Source organism: Rhea pennata, chromosome 2 (genome assembly GCF_028389875.1).
Source record: "Rhea pennata isolate bPtePen1 chromosome 2, bPtePen1.pri, whole genome shotgun sequence".
Taxonomy (NCBI): Eukaryota; Metazoa; Chordata; class Aves; order Rheiformes; family Rheidae; genus Rhea; species Rhea pennata.
Window position 1 is genome coordinate 25,559,672 of NC_084664.1, and position 19,230 is coordinate 25,578,901.

At 38.8% G+C, this 19,230-nt stretch overlaps 1 protein-coding gene across 5 annotated transcripts in view; it reads left to right on the forward strand.

Moving 5' to 3' along the window:
* CDK14 (cyclin dependent kinase 14) overlaps window positions 1–16,471 on the forward strand; it is a 335,131-nt gene extending 318,660 nt beyond the window's left edge. For all 5 annotated transcript variants that reach the window (XM_062569095.1, XM_062569097.1, XM_062569096.1 and 2 more), the window contains one exon: window positions 12,248–16,471. The gene's annotated coding sequence lies outside the window, so the exon portion shown is untranslated. The remainder of the gene's footprint in view (window positions 1–12,247) is intronic.
* The last annotated feature ends 2,759 nt before the right edge of the window (window positions 16,472–19,230 follow it).

The window sequence follows — 19,230 nt, forward strand, 5'->3', positions numbered from 1 at the left end:
TTCTCTCCTTTCCTGTGGCAATTCTCAGCCTCGTATCTTTGGTATTTTTCATAGAGCCTAGGTACACGTTACATGACTTATAAAACAAGTAGAAGTTAATCAGGTGGATTGAACTTCAGTTACCATGAACAAATGAGGACTTACTATTGCACAGTGCTGTTCAGGAATGCTAGAGAAGTTTCAATTTGAGAAAATCCGTCATAAATGAATTTATGTGCCCACACAGATTTATTTTAATTAAAATCATCCACAAGTCCTGGCTGTTGCTTTGACTACTAAGTACTTACAAATGGGCTTAATAGACATGTTTGTTTTTTCCACAGCTGTAAAAATACATATTCTGCTACATGTTTTTTGTTTTTTTTTTTTTTTTTAATCTGATTTATTTAAATAGAGTTAGGTAAAGATGCAGTTTATAGGGAAGGCTAAAGGGTCAAAATCGTGTTTAATTAGGTTATACCCATTTGGGAAGCCGCCAAGGTAAAAGAATGCACTGCAAGTAAGCTTCAAATAGTATGAAATCTTTGAAAAGAACTAACCACTTTTAGTGAAAGGCTTTCCTGTTCTTAACCTTGTGTCATTTAAACTATTTAAATGAGCTGTGCAAAACCTGACATTTGTTATATAATGGAGCTTCCAAAGAAAAAGAGTAAATATTTCTTATATTTATAAGAAAACTGATGCTATGGCACTGAAAGCAAACCCTTAGTACCCTATCTGACCCTGCTACCTGTCCTTGCGTACCAACAAAATACATGGTTTGTCACACATGATGTAACATCTACTATTTTTGCCTCATATATGGAACTTCTTGAGTGTGTGAGATTGCTTGTGTTAAACACGTATAAATCTTTCAAAAAAACACAAGTAGTGTGGGAAAAGCCCCTGTAAAATCTGAAGGCAGCCTGATTTTTAAAGATGATACTTTTAGAAGTTGTGTTCATGAGAAGCACCTCATGTTGGGTTTCCAAAATCATACGTTATATTTGAATAGCTTAGCCGAACACATGGAGAAGGTCTTACCTCAGACACAGAGGGAACTCTGAGGAAAAAAAAAAAAAAAAAAAAAAAAAACACTGAGCTCGTTTGTGATTTCTTTTTATACACTAGATGATAGGATATCCTCATTGCTGTATTGATGTTCTGTAGAGGTGCCAATTCTGAAATATTTTTTCCATTTAATTGCCACAGAGTTTGCGCTGTGGAAATACTTCTATGTCAGAGCTCCATATGTTTTTTTACATAAAAATAGGACTGGCAGGAAAAAAGGCAGCTAGCCTGAAGCTGCCAGTAACCATTTCTCATGTCACAGATTTTCAGCAAGAATCCCAAGTGAGAGTTTTATAGGTGAAAGGACCAAACAGCTGGATGGGGATTCACTAAGTACCAGCAGAGTCTAGAGGGAACCAGCATGAAGGCAGGGGACATTGTGTATAGACACTATTGCATTTCCTGAAATAGGCTTTTTCTCTCCTGCCCATTCTGGTCTTCCAGAACGGTTGTGTTGCGAAACAATCGCAGCTTGAAAAGGTCAACCCAAAAGACTCTCTGTCAATACCATTGTATGGCTTTCATGGTGTAGGTGGGCAGTATAGCCCAAGAGCTTTGGACATAATGGCATTTGAACATATATTTCAAAATTTAAATATGCCTATTACTTAAGCTTGCCATTAATTTAATGTACTGTAATTGTGGGAAAGATTCTTGTGATTCAGCATGTGAGGTCTACATTCCGTCTAATTTTATGTGTGCTTAAGGGTTGCAGTGCTGTCCTAAAGAATTGCTTTTAATTGACATGACCGCTTTGGCATGATGCTCATGCCCTGAAATGCCACAGCAGCAAACAGAACATATAACCAGATGGTTCTTACAAATAGCAGCTTTCAACTAGGAGGATCTTTGCTCTCCAGAATGCAATTGTAATGATGTTTGCTCTGTCAAGCTAAAACAAAGGCTGTCATAACTCTTCATTCCAGATTAATTAAGAGTTCCTTGCTGGTTTCAGAAGTATTCTCTTCTTTTTGGAAAGAAACTCTAAGAAAAAGACACACACACACACACACAAAACCAGAGTTAATTTATTCTGTCCTCTCCAGAGAAGAACTAACAAACATAACTTCACTCCAAACTGCCTGTAGATACTTTCAGACTCCTATAATGATTCTGCTAATAATAAATACATTTGTATTGTTCTCTTAATGTTTAGGATTTACATCCATGGGAATTAAAGTAGTTTAAAGTATTGTTGATCCCTTGTAGAGGTGTCCTTAAGTTCTGAGGCATCTTTGTTTCTTTAAGTCAACCAGCAATATTGTCCACACCAGTCCCAGGACTATCTATCCTGTAGCTACTCTGCATTGATTACACTAAAAGCCTTAAATTTGTTCCAAGAGCACTTACTTTCAAGAAGCAACTTGGCTAGTATAAACAATCACATGTATACAGAATGCTCTTTTTTTTTTAAGTCCTATCTTTGCATGAGATAGCCCTTAATTTTCTGGAGGAGGTGAATGCTAATGAGTTATCTGGCAGCTGTTTAGGATATCCTATGTCATTTTCTCCAGCAGACTTTGCTGCAGCAGAATACAATCCTGGAGGCTCTGTGAGCTGTGCTGGTAACTTCCCAGGAATCAAAGGGCTGCACCTTATGTGCATCTGCATTGCACAAGGTTTGATCAGCTAAGTGTGTATCTGTAGTTTAGCACTGCTTGTGTTTATATCACTTTATAAAACATACAGAAAAAATACACCTGACAATCAAAGGGAAAGCTGGAAATGAGTGTCTGAACTTACGTATTTCATCATATGCTGGAGCAGGGGAGATGAGGGAAATTGTCATGACTATCATCACCTCTGGCATTTGAGTTGGTTAGCTGTTGTGATTCAGATGGAAGAAGCACACTGATAGACAGCCCTATTAAGTGACAGTAGCCATGAGTCATGAGAATGGCAGTCAGTAGGTTTCATTCCTGGTGTTTGGACTGGAACATAGTTGGACTGGTCTCTCTGAACTCTGGGCTTACATTCTTCATTCAAATCTTGATATTGGGCTCTAAGGAATCTGAAGCTTTTCTGTCCCTGCTAAGGTCTCTGAACTCTAGTTAAATATATCTTGAAGCTTCACAATCTGTTAAACGTCTCCTTGGATCTGTTGGCAGGCCAGAAGCACACTGCTAAAAGCAAAAACCAACCAATCAAATCCAAAAAACATTCACTCAGAAGCATGGGCTCTCAGCAATCTCATGTTTGCCGCTCCCTTGAAACATGTATTGCAGATTATCCTTATTAGGCAATCTTAAGGGTGTTCCCTGATCTTTTGAATATAGTTTTCTTCCTTTTAATTAGTAGGTCATTATGCGACAACTTCTGTCTGCTCCCCTAAGTGGACAGCTAAGGCAGATTTCACTGTGTTTCTGGATACCTGAAAATAATTAGCTATTTGTGAGCAGGGAAGTGGCTTCAGACTTTACAAAGTGAAGGTTTGCTATGAGTTCCCCAGTGCATTCACTGGGGAACTCCATTCATGAAAAATCAGAATGTAATTCCACAATTTTGTCTTTGCAGGCAAAAACAGCATGATAAATTTTTGCTTAACTCTACCTAGGCAATTCTTGCTCTCCCACCAATTTGCAATCCCTTCAGTTATGCTGGTGCAACTCTTTATAAGTTTGCTGTCAGCTGGATCACTGAAAGGTTCTAGGTTAAAAATAATCCCCCTTCATATGCTTTTAGATCACTGAATCCCATAGGCAGTTTTAGCAGGCCAGGTGGTAGGAGGACAAGTTGCCAGGTAGCAGTAAGAATGACTTGAGTGTGAGGTTTGCAGGCAGTGAGAATTTCTTAAGCTGCTTTGCCATGAGGAGGAGGTGCAGTGTAAGGGTGCAGCTGACTTGCACCCACTTGCTTGAGCTTCAGTCTCCAGCCCCTTTGGCCCTTCATCTTTAGCAAGAGAACTCAATGAGGAGATGGCTCACCAGCTCTTCCAGGTCCTCTTTTTCTCCAACGAGGGGTAAAAACCCACTAACCAAAACATTAATGTCTGTACATTGTCTTCCGACAGATACTTCCTATTCTGATTTCTGTTGTACGCAACTGAAACTGATAGGCTTTTTTGGTTTGTTTTTCTTGGAAATATTTTAATTAAGCTACATGCAAATTTTGTTTGGGCATAGCATTCGTTCATCTGTTTTACTTTAGATAGCTGATGCTAGAGCTGAGATAAGAATGCCATTGTGTGAAGTGCTGGCAAAAAGTGTAAGTTTAGGTTCTCTTGTTATAGATCCAGGGAGACATCATGCCTCCAGTTCACATTTAATCAGTTTTTCTTTGGCAAGCTTTTTTTGTTAGTATCGGGGCAAGAAACATAACATTTTAGATACGTCAAGATGATTAAAAAAAAAGGGAGGTTGAGGCTAATTTGGGTTTCTTGCATACTGGAACCTAGAAAATCTTTGAGTTACATCCCTCACTTTTACTACTGATATAATAATGAGTGAAAATTTATACCCTTCTAGCATTTAATTTCAGAGAAGACAAATCTTTAAGCCATTAAAAATATAAATAACATACTGGAACCCTGCAGCTCACATTTGGAAAAAGAAAAACAAACAGGAGGGTGCAAGAAGTTGTAAGAATTTGGCTGTTTGTCAGGTTTGAGAGGAGATTCTTGCAAGTAAGTAGCACTAATATTTCTCCAGCCTTGATGTGTACCAAAATCCACAGCTTTCCTTTTTGTTTGTAATACGGTTTCTATGGCTTTGCTTACAAACTATACTGAGCTCTATAATGCTGCTATTTTTGCTGTATCTTTGTCTGAAGTATTCGTTTTCCCAGAGCTTGCTCACAGAGGGCTGCGCTTTATTCTCAAAAACTAGAAGACATGTAGTAGATTCAGTCCTGGCCATTTTTCATGTGAAGCCCTATTCAAATGGTAATTGAAAAAGGCTTTGTGGACTTTGTTCTCAACTCAAAGAAAAAAATTCAGCTGTGGGCAGCTAGGGTAGTAAAGAATTTTTGCTGAAAGACTCAGAGAAAACTAATTTGGAAGTTACCACAGCCACTCAGAAGTTAAAGGTACAACTACAAATCAACTATGAAGCCAATTGTGTTATCAAATATCATTGGACTTAATATAGTTAATAAAATATTGCAGGGAGGATCAGGACTTGCAGTCCTTTTTCCCCAGCAAGATCTGCTATAAAGGAATTAATTATAATATTTCAGGAGAGCTGTGTGCAAAGTGTGCACGGTTGGTTTGCGATTATTGATATGCATATATGCTGCTTAGCAGCTAGTGGGTGATTGCAGGGTAAGGCCACGCTCTGCAGCAGCAACCTCCCACGTTGGGCTGTCAGGCGCAGGGTCACAGCGTTCCAGGTGACAACTGTTCTTACACATAAAGGCCCAATTTGAAAAATCTCACAGTCCAAGTAAGGGTTTCAGTGAGCTCCAAAGTTTGCAGCTGTTTTAATATGGCATTTTTGTTAAATTTTAAGTGTGTTTATGTACTTTGAACTGTTGGGGGCTCTAGCTAAAACTGGCCGTTCATTTTGCTAGGCAGTCCAAACTCCAAGGCTGAAATGTAACCCAGACAAGGCAGAGGCAACAGAGCGATAAAGTGACTTGCCTAAGGTAACATTTAGCTGCAGACAGAAAATCTTGGTGTCATGATTCCCTGGCCCATATCTGCTGCATCATGGCCCTCGCCTCTTTGATAGGGTTATGAAATTTTCTTTAATGTATGTGCATTCATAAAATTGTTTTATTCATAAGTTTGTGTTACTATGCTGAGAACTTATTTCCTGACTAGTTTACAGTCCTTGTCTAGCACTTGCTTTGTTTATGGTCAGTGCCCCATGCCCACCCCAAAAGCAGCCCATGACCCTGCAGCACCTCCCCATGTGCTGCCTGCTTTGTTTGGAGGCAGGGACTCTGCGCAGGAGCAAAGTCTCTCTTGCAAAAAAAGTCTTTGTAGGAGGAGGAATTCTGAAAACAGTAACATGCTTGTATATAATCTATATTATGAGTCATGCATTAACCTGTGAAGAATATACAGCAATATTCATCATCAAAGCTAGAGTCTAGGAGGTCCAGTGTGGATAAGAACACAAACCCAGTAACTAAGACAGAGCAGAAAAGAGCAGAAAAAATGAATCAGTAAATGTTTTGTTACTTATTTCTCAAATGTGGTTTATTTTTAATGACTAATAGTAGTTATTATTAAAATGTGCAGCTCTCCCATACAGTACCATGTTCTGTGAATGAGTAACAGCCAACAATCACCAAGCTAATCCAGCATTCTCATTTAAACATTAAATTAAATAAAAATTTGCTAAAGCAATGTAAACTGAATTGGAAGATATGTGGCCTGCATGAGGGGAGGAAGGTGAGGATTTATTTCTTAAAGTTGTGATCCATCCTGTGGAAAAGACTGGAAGTCTCATCCATCGGGTATTTGGTAAAGGAGGCTAAAAGCACAGGTAACTTGCACCCGTTTAGTTACGGCTTTTAAAATACATGTTCTGGCAGTGCAAAATGTTTCGTTAATACTCTAAACTGACCGCGATGACACAGACTGGTGCAAGCTGACATTAAATTGATTTCATAATTCAGTTTTAATAACCCCCTGAAAGTTAATGTGTAGGCACATCATAGGGAAGAAGATATTTTGTTTCAGTCCTCTTTTAGAAGTGATGCAAATTCACTATTTTTCTGAGTGTTACAAAGTACTTGAGCTCAAGAATCATGTGTAAGCCTATCCTAAGAATGTTTTTCTCAAACCTGTTTGCAAAAAAGCATAGTTTTTCTAGTGTCAATTTTTTTAAATAAATTTTTAATCACAGCCTTAAGTCCTGCCTCTCTTGTGTATTTTGGGGCATGGGTAGCTAGATAAAACTAAAGCCCAACAGAAAGTAATTTTAGTAATCTTATATATAGCATAGTGAACAGTTTTCCTTGGGAAACCACAAACAAGATATATTCCATAAAAGAAATGCTTTCAACTGAGGTAGGCCATATACAGAAATAATCATTCCATCTTTGAGCTAATACCTCTGAAGATATGTAGAGAAACTTAATAGGCAGCCGTCTACTGAGCCTTATCCATGGAGTAATATGGAGCTTGAGCTAACAATACTGCAGATCATTTATTTTCCATATATTAGAAAAAATGCATTTCTTTTATGTCTCAGGGGAAAGAAAAAGCTTCCTTGAGAAAGAGAGCACTTTAACCATGCAACAATTCCACATTTTAAAGCACTGATTTTTTAAAATGACTTTGTATGTACCCATGCCTTCCATACACATTCAGGCGCATGCATACACCTTATATGTATATTTGTGCTTGTGCACATGTCTTATAGACACAGTTATTTTATAAAATAAGATGTATATGTGTGCGTATACTGATACACATATATACATGTATACATATATAGATATATTTGAAGGGGGAAAAGGATTTATGGGAGGCTGGCCAGATTTAATTTGTCTGCTTGTATTTAGCACTTAAGGGCTTATATACTCAGTTTGCTCAAAAGTGTGAAGAAGTACTCCTTGCTTATGCTTCAAATCAGAAATGCATGAAGTGCAGCTGCAGAGATAATACATTCTCCCCAAAGGCTTTGGCTGAGCAAATTAGGTGTCAATGGGGTGCCTGCGCAGGCAGTACTCTCTCTAATTAGTCTCTTGAGCCTAGTTGGTGGCGGGTATAAGATGATCTAATCAATTGGTCTGTGTCTGATGGTACGTGTAAAAATCCTAGCAGGCAGAGCTGTCTCCCACAGGTCACTCACCTGCACAGCGGGAACACTCATTTTCATTTTTCATCTCTTCCATCACATGATGCTGACAGTTGGTTTTAAGAAAATGGAATCCAAAAAATATCTAGTTCATAGGGCATGTAGGTCAAAAAGAAGTTGCATTATGGGTACTGCTGAACCAATTAATTAATATTTATAGCAGCGAGTTGTATGTAGATATCATCTGAGTACAAATAGTATCGATAATGTTTGGTTGCCTTTTTAAAGTGACTTTTCTAAACAAGATGATAGGAAATAAACGTGTGGGGGAAAAAATCACCTGTTAATAATACACTCTTTTAGAGAGGATGAGCAGTATCTATGGTGCATGCATGTCTGGTGGAGGGAGAAGCAGAAAGAAGATATTGTTGATGATCTTAAATACCCTTATGTTCATCTTACAGAGAATACAGTACCCCTGGTTGTCAGCTCACATTTTTATTTAAAATATGGTGTCGTAGAATGAACACTTTTATAATAATGCTAAATCAGCTGCAACATAAATAGACCTGCACTCTGGATGTGCTTTGCATGCCAAGGACGCTATGGGAGCACAGCTCTGTCCTATTTTATAATTTATACAAAAATTAAAAGCACCTAGAGAAGGATGCTGATGCTGCCAAAAGGAGCATTGAATTGGTGATTTGCATTTTTAAAGGAAACAGCATTCTTTTTATTAACTAAAAATAAAGAAAAATATTTGGGACGTCAGGGCCCTTTAGTCGGCCTTCTCTGCCTCATGTCTTGAGAGCAGGATTAGTATTTAAATTATAGACTTTAGTATCCTTTACTAGAATCACTGTTACATCAACAGCTACCACATTGTAAAGTTAGCCTTTACCTATTTTTAAGGTGGACTGATACCTTATTTTTTCCCATTTGGGATCTGTGACAAACAGGATGTATGTAACTGATGATTTTCTAGATAATGAACATACAGGTGAGTTTCTTGATTTGGTTACTTGATATTTCAAGCCCATCATTATCTTGCTTATAAACTTCTATAAGTTTAGTAGAGATATCACAAAAATCAAAACTAACTGGACCTATGGTGAAAAAAAAACACAAGTTCATTTTTAAGGCAATCTGCTATATTTCTTTTTTTTTTTTTTTTTTTCCTTCTTTTTAAGGAGATCTGAAAGAACCCTATTTTGTTCTTGGGAAACAACAAGTTGTAAATATTCCATTTAACAATTTACTTTTTTTATAAGCAAAACTGTGACCAGAGCCATAAACACGATCTGCCAAGTCACCACGCAAACTTTGATTTGTGGAATCAGGAAAATGTATTAAATTCCAAGCAAGGATATTTCTAAACTATATCTTTAAAAACCCTACAAATGTGGAATACTAAGCTACCTGGGAACTGAACTGCAGCCCTGTATGGAGACTCCTGCTTCAGGAACTGCCTCATGTCTTAGTTGTGTGAACAACAGATGTTTCAGTTCTACAGCCAAACTGAAAAACAATGCTTTTTTTAATAAAAAGATTGGATCGCACAAATCTAAAATTCCATACCGCTTTTGTTGTGGATTTTCTGCGGTGGAAAAAAAGACACACTCCTCTTCTTCCAAATTAGGGAGGTGTCTATTTGAGATGATACAATGAGTCTCCATTTATATAAACTAAAAACCGAGAGATCTTCTGTCCTGCAGCCCAGTGAGTACAGTGCTCATCTCAGAAGAGGGCTTATCCATGCTCAATCCCTTCCGCTGCTTGAGGCTGTTTAAACCTCTATTTTCCATTTCACAAGAGAACGCCTTACCCACCAGGGCGCTCTGAGGTACAGGGAAGGGATGTCAGCTATTGACTCCACTCTGAATTCACAACAAACATGCAGTGGATGAGGGACTCCAGTGCAAGCCTTATTTATTCCCAGGGAGTGCCCTAGTACCAGACTTGTTTCTGTCAGGGATCACATAAGGATTTTAGAGAGAGTGGAATTGTGTCAGCAGCCGAAATGAGGGATTCTGCTTCAGAACAACCTGGCCATTAGGGCGCTGGGCTGAGCAGCAGGAGACCTTGGTGCACACCTGGTTCCTGAATGGGGCAGACAGCAGATTTGAACACTGCAGGCAGCTGATTGGTGATTCTGCTCTCACTATGTCTTTTAGTTTTCCTCAGTCAGAACCATTTGGGAAATTCCACACAAAATCACTTTTATTCCAGTGAGTTTATTGTTTGTTTTAGTCTAAAACTTCTCATGCATCATATGCAGAAGGTCAAAGATGGTGAGAGCTGTGATCTCCACCACACCGTCCTAAAGATGGTCAGCTTCACCAGAAACCAGTGGCCCCAGCTGTAGCAATGCCATGTCAGGCCCCAGCAGAGCTGAATGAAGGTGGTAGAGCTGGGATCACAGAATTGATATCTGCCTTATCCTGAGTCAGAGCAAGAAAACAAATGGCATTCATCAGAAAGTTTGGCAATCTTCAGTGCACATTTATAACTTTGGTTCTCCCCTTCTTAGTTTACTGTGTTCCACCCTTGGTCTTTCTTGACTCTGGCAGTGGTTGCCAATACGCTAATATTTTTTCCCCATGCTATATGGTGGCAGCTGCCCATTTCATTTCTAAGGAAGCTTGTAAATGTTTTAGGTCTTGATTCTGAAAATGCCAAACTACCAAACTTCTCATTAAGATACTCATCATCTCATAGGTTTGGACCCGGCCTTAGAGAAGAGGTGAACAGCTTTGCATGCAGTGTCAAAAGTGAAGCCAGAAAATGTAATATTGTCACTGGAAAACTCTAGCATATCCACAAGAGGTGTGATGCTGACCTCCTTTGGAAATTGCTCTGAGATCCAGTGATAGAAAGGAATGTTCTGTATAATTAATATAATTATTTAATTAGAGCATATTCTCAAATCTCAGTAATTTGGTAACTCCTGGAAAACCTTCTGCTTTTATCTGCATCATTTTTTTCACCTATCCTGGGTATAGTTTTTGCTTATGCCAAGTGCTGGAACTCCAGCAATTTGGGTTTAGCCTTAAATCAGGCCAGCTGTTCTGGTGCCGGGCAGATGTGGCTTCCACAGTGGCAGTGCAGGTGGCCAGGTGGTAACATGAGAGCTCAACATTGAAAAGGGAGCTTGGGGATTTTAGTTACTTCTGTAGAAGGAAGGGACACTAACAGGGTCATCCCTGAAAAGTGTTTAAGGAAGGGGAATTGAGGAAATATTGTCAGCAATGTTCCACCACTTAAGCATATGTGAATTTCTCTGCATTCCAAACTTTCTTTTTCCTTTTAAGTCTATGGAAGGGTAAACCAAATGGGTCAACTCTAATGCATTCTTGAAATAAGATTTACTGAGGCTTCAGCCAAACTCCAAGACCCAAAGGAAAGTGGGGCTGTCTTTTGGAACAGACATTCCATGCAAACTCCAAACATGATTAAGAAGCAACCCAAGCAGGAGTCGAGAGGCAGTAAACCAAGCTTCAAGAAGGCCTGAGAAGCTGCTGTGCATCATTAAGAGTGGACTTTTGTTAATGCAATTTTCTATTTTTGTTAATGCAGTATTCTAGTGCTTGAAGGCCAGAAGAAGAGCTCTCAAGAACAACAGCAGGAACCCTGGAAATTACGAAAGCTAAATGTTGTGTAGATGTTAGGCTGTTCTTGTGAAAGTCACAATTCAAATTTTATGCTTGAAACTGCAGTTCAGAACTGATGCCTTGTTTTTCTCCTGCTTTTGAAATAAGGTCTAGCCTAGATTCACTGACTTCTGCATCCAGTTTGACTGAAATAGTTTCAGGACATGCTAATACAAACCAGTTCTAAGCTCAATTAATATTTATTTTTAGTGTTTTCTCTCTTAAATGCTAAAATTCCTCTATATCTGACTCTGTTCCTGCAACGTTTTAAAATGTAAGAAGTCTGTAGTTCTAAATCTTTGGTCTTGAAAAACACTGTAAAACAAATAAATTTTGAATGTTAGAAAGTCTCAGAATTTCTCAGCATCATCATCAGAAATCTCCCTTTACTACTTTGCACAGAAATCTACTTGGACATTTATTTAAGAACTAAATACATTAATTATAAAACTTATATGTTAAAGGAGAATTGTTTTAATTCTATATATTAATTAAAAAAACACCCAGATAAAGTGAATGTTTTTACATGCAGTGTACCAAGGAACTCCATAACCAGGTTGCATTTACAGACATAGTTGTGCCTTCAATAACTCTTGGAGAGCAAAGCTAAGAAAAACTTTTCTTAAACTAGTCCCAAGCACTGCTGCAAAAGTGTTCACTAAGGACTCTATGAGAAAAGGGTCAAGAAGAGCTTGTGAATGCCTCAAGCTGTGCCAGCAAACACACTTCAGATGTTTGTCCTTTCCTCTGAGTTGGTGTCTTCATGGCTTTGGACTAACCTATTTTTTTTAACAGGTTAAAAATCATTGAAAAAAGCAAGTCATGAGGTGTGTTGTAATTTATATTGTTTCCTTACAGGATTAAATTTACCAGTTTGGAGGAGGGAAACAAAAACCTAATGAGGAGGCCGACACTGGGAAGGAACCATGGCCTGTTTCCTTTCTTTCTCTATGGTGGATTTCATTCAGAAGAAAATTGAAGCTGGCAAGACCCTGTTTTTTTTCCCTGCAATTTATTTAAAACCTTGCACGCATTTGGATACCTTGTGATTTCAGAGAACTATGTGAAGATTAAGCTTTTGCTTACTGATACATAGCATGTACTCTTTCAGTCTTTTGTGTTTGATTTTGTTTGATTTTCCACTGCCGAGCTGCATCTTTGTAAAGATTTTAATGCTTTCACCAGCAATGTCTTAAATACATTAAGACAACATATTTGGTGTTCACACTTCTTTGGTAATGAGTGTACAAAAAAAGGCAATAGTGGCATAAAGGACTGTGTGTTTTCTTTGAGAGTTGTGCATATTTTGCAACCAATAGGAAGATGATTTCTGCCAGAGCAAGCCCAACATTTCTGATCAACTGATAATTATAGTACCTTGCCACTATTCCTAAAGTGTTGTTGGGTTGTTTCATTTTTCATTATCTTTTTAGACCACTCATATCCATTCTAAAAACATGGCAATAACTGCATGTTTACTTCAATACTCTGAATTTGGTTACTCTGCTTAGGCTCTGTAGCATGCCAGTTTTCAAAATAGGCCTGTGAGAAAGACAAAGCAAAAATGATGAGATGTACTCAACTAGCAGATACATGATGAATTCTTTATGCTTTTATTCTCTTTAAGACTGTTTTTTTGGTTTATGGGTCTTGGCTACATCTCTCTGTTTTTCCTCACACTATTTACATTTTGGAATGTTTTCTTAAAAAGAAAACAAAGAGATGGTGAGACAGTTCTGTTTAATTCAAGGCAGACACTAAGGTGCAGAAAAACTTTCATCAAATGAGCCATTAAATCTAGCTGTGTTACTTTGCCTCTTTCAAAGCGAAATGGAGAATTTTGCTTATCCAGAATTGTTTGCTGTCCCACACCAAAGCACCTTTCAAGTTATTTTCCATAGATATTCTTATCCAATTGGAAGACACTGCCAGGTACTGTGTCTTTAGATAGCTTTTCTGAATGAAAGATTAAAATGCTAGCTTTGCAAGCAATTAAGTTGTGTGATTTTTAAAGCAGAAACCCCTGCTACATTTGGGTTGGGGCAGACATTGTGTTCAGCCCTGATCACACACAATGCTTTGCATTCAGAGAGAATGGGGTATGGCGCAAAACCACTCTTGAGTTATAGTCCTGCTTGGACAGAACCGCTTGCTAGGCAGTATTATTCTACGCATAAATTTGACATCCTTTGCTTGCTGGATGCATTGAATTACATTTTTAAGAAGTGTGGTAACACTTTGGTTAGCATTCAGTGTTTAAAAGGAGGGGGAAAGGATTTGCGCTACTGCCATCTTATTAAACTCCAGCAGTGTTTAATAAGAAAAGAACACCCAATAAGGCAAATCCTTGAGTGCTCAAGTAGCTACGAAAGGCCTGTTAAAGAACTAGGATATGAGTCTACACTTTCAAAGAGCTGAACTGTGGAAATATTCTCAATATTTGCACAGCCATTAAAACACAATTTTCCCCAATGACATCTCTGTTTCAGGATCTGGTAAAAGCCATCTGAAAGCCACTTTCAGTCACAATCCTATTTAGAACTTTTACTACAATTTTTCCCCTGTGTTTATGAGGGGGAAAAAATGACCACTGAACTTTTGAATTTATCACACACTAAAACTGCCTTAGATGTGGTTTGTTTAGGTTTCATGTCTCTTTTTTTTGTAAGAGAAAAGTCTTTTATACATTATCTTTGCTACTTAAATCGTGTGCAGTTTGATGATTAAAATTAGCTATTTTTAGAAAAAAAAATTGCTGCAAAAATCTGAAGAATTTTTGAAAATGTAACAAAGATTTCAATTAGGAATATAAGGGTAGTTTCATAGACACATCTACTTTGGCAGCTTAAATTGGGAGGCAAGAAATTATGCTGCTCAACAAAGCATTCAAAGATTTACGTAGAGTGATTCCTCGACTGTTCCCACAAGCCTAGCACATTGCTATCCGTGGTGAATCATGTACAGTGTTTGCTTAAGGTATGTATGTATGTGTACACACACGTGCGCATGAGATGATTATCTTTTCTGCCCCATTCCCACTTTTAAAGAACCACGGAAATAATTCCCGCTGGGTCAAAAATCTTCAAACTCAGTTACCTGAAGGAAAGTGCATAAATATCTAGATTTCTCAATAGTAACTTGATTTTCAAAGGTAGCAGGGTTATCTCAGCAACCAGTTAGTTAAGGAATGACCAAGATCTCTGAAAATGAGCCCAATGACTAATGCACCTCCTTGGAGGCTGCTAAGGCTGACGTGGGACCAGGGAGTGCTCTTTTCCTGCAAGGGTTCCCCCCAGGGGGAGGACACCCAGTCTTGGTGAGCTGGTGCTGGTTGCAAAATACTCCTCTGCATCATCAGATCTACTGGGAAGCCTCATTTTCTGAGAAAGTAGATGCTCCTTCATCCAACGGACTGACTGTACAGCCAAATTTCCCTCCTTCCAGAAAAGCCCTTACCTGCCTCACTAGCCTGATGTGACACTCATCAGTTAGGCCCCCCAGTAGCTAGCCCACTACTCCAGCATCTTGGAGAGGCAGTGTTTTTCTCCACAGCTATTCTCAGGGCTGCTGAATGGACTTTTCCCCTGCCAATGCTCATCTGACAGCTCCATCAAAGATCAGCAGTGTTCCCCTCTTTTCCTCTCATCCTTCCTAAATCAGTTCTATACTGGATCTTCAAAGGGACAAGAAAACCCTGGCCTGGCCTTCCAGGCATGATGTGGGTAAGGAGAATGTTTTTTCATTAGATCAACTGTCTTTCATTAGATCAACAGTCAGAAGTTGGCTTAAATGACCAGCAGTATTTGGGGCACAGTCCTTGAGAAAATGTGGGGCTCGCTCAGCATTTGATAGTGGGCGGCAGTGCAACTTTCATTTTCTTGCCACTTGGCTGGGCCCCAGCAGATCCTTTCCAATAATGCAGAGAGGATGTGGCTTTGCTGCAAGAGAGGAGAGCAGCCACAGGGCAGCAGGTGCAGGAGGCAGATGGAAGTGGGAGAGCATGTTCCAACTCTGTATGATTTCTAATCTTAAGTGACTGAGGAAGATAGTGATAGAGATGGTGGAGTGTGTGATACGGGAATTCCTCACAAGTTCAAGTTCACAGGACCTGATTTTACAAGTCAGGCAGCTGGAGATGGCTTAGTCCCCACTCCTGCTGGGTTCAGATCAGCTGTCATCCTGCCCAGCAGGCATCACACTCATCAGGATGCTCTGACAGTATCGACATCACGTTACCACATAGCATCTCCCATTGGATAGGTCCTTTTAATTGTTACTATTGGTTTTAAACAAAGCCATCTTTTAGGATAATAAATCAGTCCATGCAACACTAAAAATTCAATCTGCAGTAGACAGATGCACTGGGATTTTCATTTGCTCTTTGGTGAGCAAGGGTCCTGGACTTCAGACTCCTGTGGAAGGAAATTACGACAATAAATTCCCAGTGAGCCAGTGGGAGACATGTAGCCCTGTGTGCTCGGTGTAAGGGCATGCAAAATCAATGCTCTGGTATGTTCATAGACAAAATACTCATCTGTGAATATTATTGGGTTTTTTAATCTTTATTATATAACATGATTAGGCTGTACAGACTGGGGAGCAAAATGGCAACACCCCATATAAATGTTGCATTATTAAGCATAACAATACTCTCCCTTACCAGCATTTAGGTGGACTGACTGTATGTTACTGCATTTTTCACATAAGCAAAAAAAATAAAAAAAAATCTCAAAGGATGCACTAATAATTCCCATCCCCCCAAAATGCATTTCAATGGTGCTGCATACAAAATCCCCACTTGCCAGCTTCCAAGTGGATTTTTGTATGGTGCACTAAGAGGTGTTCTTTTTTTAATAAATAAAGAGGGGAGGGCTGGTACATGAAAACAATGTTAATGTAATTAAATATATATAAATATATATATACTTCAGAAGAACAGCATAGTAAGCAGTATGGTAAAATAAACGTTGCATTATTTGTTACACCTTGTAATTCGTCTGTATTATGAAAGATGTAATGGTTTGTCAGCTGTAACTGTTGTTTTCTTGTAACATCATATCGAATAAAGTGTAGCAAAATCTCTCTTCTCCTTTGTATATATGGTGTAGACCTAACCCAGGGGATAAAACCTTAATTTTTTTGTTCTTCAGAAAATGAACAAGGAAATGGTTGTAAACAACAGATTTTAAAGACATGAAAAGTACTTAGAAGCAGGCAGGCACTAGACAGTAATTAGCTGAAAAGATTAGGCACTGATTCAGCCAAGCACATGAGCGTAAAATCAAAGCTGCAAGGCAGTCCTGGCTATACAGGGCCCAGTTCTAACATAGTGTGTTTCTGCCTGCACTAGTAGGAAGTTAGTTACTTGGTGTCTCTTTCCATTTTGTTATATGTGGGACCGAGGACCAGTTTTTGGTACACTGGGATTTAATTAAAATGGTAGGTGGGCCAGTTTTCTGTCAAAAAAGAAAAAAGGAAAAAAAAAAGTCCAGATTTAGCTATGTCATCATATGGAGAGTTAACCTCTGGCTTATTACAAATTCTCGTGAAATAAGAACCAGAGAAATCTGCTGGAAAATTATGCAAAATGCACACTATGCATTTTTCACAACATAGATACGGGAGCCTGATTTATGCCTGTTGATACTTTGTATTTATCTTAATCACTTAGTGTCCACTGCTTTCATTCTTAATTCATTTATTTATGCATTTTAGCATTAAATAGGCAACTGTTCACTTACAGTGAGTATCATCAATATGTGTCTTCAGGATTTTTCCACCCTTTCCATTGCTTCTAGCTTTTTTGGCTACCATCTTGCTAGGACCAGTTTAGACTGAGAGAGTTAAATCAATGAAGTTTATGCAGACTTGACTAGAATATCTGACTGAAATGTCAGAATATTCAGCTTTAGCAAATGCAGGCATCTATAGGAATTTGTAGGTTTTTAACCATTGTTTTGCTCTGGGATGGGAGATGGCTGGAGAGCATTTGTACATTCTAAATGATAGGAAAGCCACTGGAAGACCTAAATTCTGGTCTTTGCTCTGGCTGGTTAGGAATGATTGAAGATGAAAAGGTCTTATTTAGAGCAAGCAGAATATAGACTTGATTGTGGTTCTTCAGTGTCCCAACCTCTTATCTTGTAAAACCATGTTCTGGCCCAGTTCTGATAGCAAAACAGTTCAGGAGGCTACTTCCCACTTTTAAATCTAGAAAGTTGCCACTAAGTGACATCATCTGTACCCAGAAGGCACTGCATAAAAACAAAACAAGGAAACATATGCATGTTCAGCTATTTCTACTTTACTCCTAGTTCTCATCAACAAAGGAAAATTTGGGAAGGTGTTGCCATTCCATATTCTTGCTGAATGATGCGATTGCTCTGTTGAGTAGGTGATTTGGTATTTGTTATTCCTGACTCACTACCTGCATGGCAGCTTTAACCTACAAATCTCAGATACAAATGAGGACCCAGAATTATTACCTAAAAAAGGTCTGTATGTTTGAGCACTGGGTACCAGGAAGCATATTCAGAGTGAGCTTTCAATTATGCAGTATAATCCTTAACCCCCTTGGCTGCACTTGTAGGCTTTTTAGCCACAAGGTTTTCTTCCTAAACTAGCCTGGCAGCTACAGCAAAGCAGGAGATGCACTTACTAGTATAGCAGTCAGCCCTTCCCAGAGAAAAGTAAAACCAGAGGGAAGATGTTGGGAGCAACCTTGTGCCACTAGGTTAACACATACAGTTTCTAAATAACGACTTTCCTTGTAAACCTTTGCAAAGTAAACCCTACAGCAGCGGAAAGGCTTGCTGCTATCAGTGGGGGGTAGTGTTATGGACATTAGATTTGAGAAGCTTATATAGCACATGGGTGAGGATAAAGGGATACAAATTGGGGGGGGGGGGGGGGGGGACCAAAGAGATTAAAAAAAAAAATCCCAGGGCCAAGTATTTACTGTTCATTCCCCTTGTGAGTGGTGCTATATATTGTCTGCAGTGAGTCATGCTGAGCGTGAGCCAGGCACAATAATAGCTGAGAGCAGTCCTGCAGCCCCCTTCATTATTGCCTCTGCTGGCTGATACTGAGTTGGGTGAGAGAAAGGGATTCCAAAAATCTGCCTTTTTTTTTTTTTTTTTTTCCTCCTCCTGTTTCCCAGAGGGCCCAGTAGTGATTGTTGGGGCTGTACTGCCTTGAAGAACCACTAAACTAAAATCAAGTATCTTTTTAAATTAGTTTTCCAAGGATCAATATGGTGACTAACAGAAAAGACACAGCTTTAGGTGCTATACAACAAATTCCAGCAATGCTACTTACTCTAGTAAAGTCCTGAAGTCTAAAGAGATTTATGATACTATACAAAAATTATGACCTCACCTTTCAGCTGGAATTAGGACTACAGCGTAGGTTTAGTTTACCATCAAAAGGGTGGGTGTGCAGTTTACAATCCAGCTAATAGTTTGCCCCCAGCTTCCACCTGAGGAGCTCAGAGATATTCATACATTATAATGAAATGAGCTGTACACACAGCCCTGGGATATACTGTATAGATGTAAAGATCCACATTGTATGGAAGGAAAAAAAAAAAAAAAAAGACCACCAGAAACTAAGGCTCAGATTCAGCCCTGTATTTTCAAAGTTTTGCATGAGAACAAGCAGCCAACTAAGTATGTCACTTGGGATTTCATGAAGATTGACATTCAAGGTATGTTTTTTTAGAGCAGTTTATCACCACAGGGAAAAAAAAAATAAAGTAACTTCACTGTTCAAAATAACTTTTGTTTCACTGTATAGGCAAAAGGGAAGACACCAATACATTACATGACAAAGTGTTGTGGTCC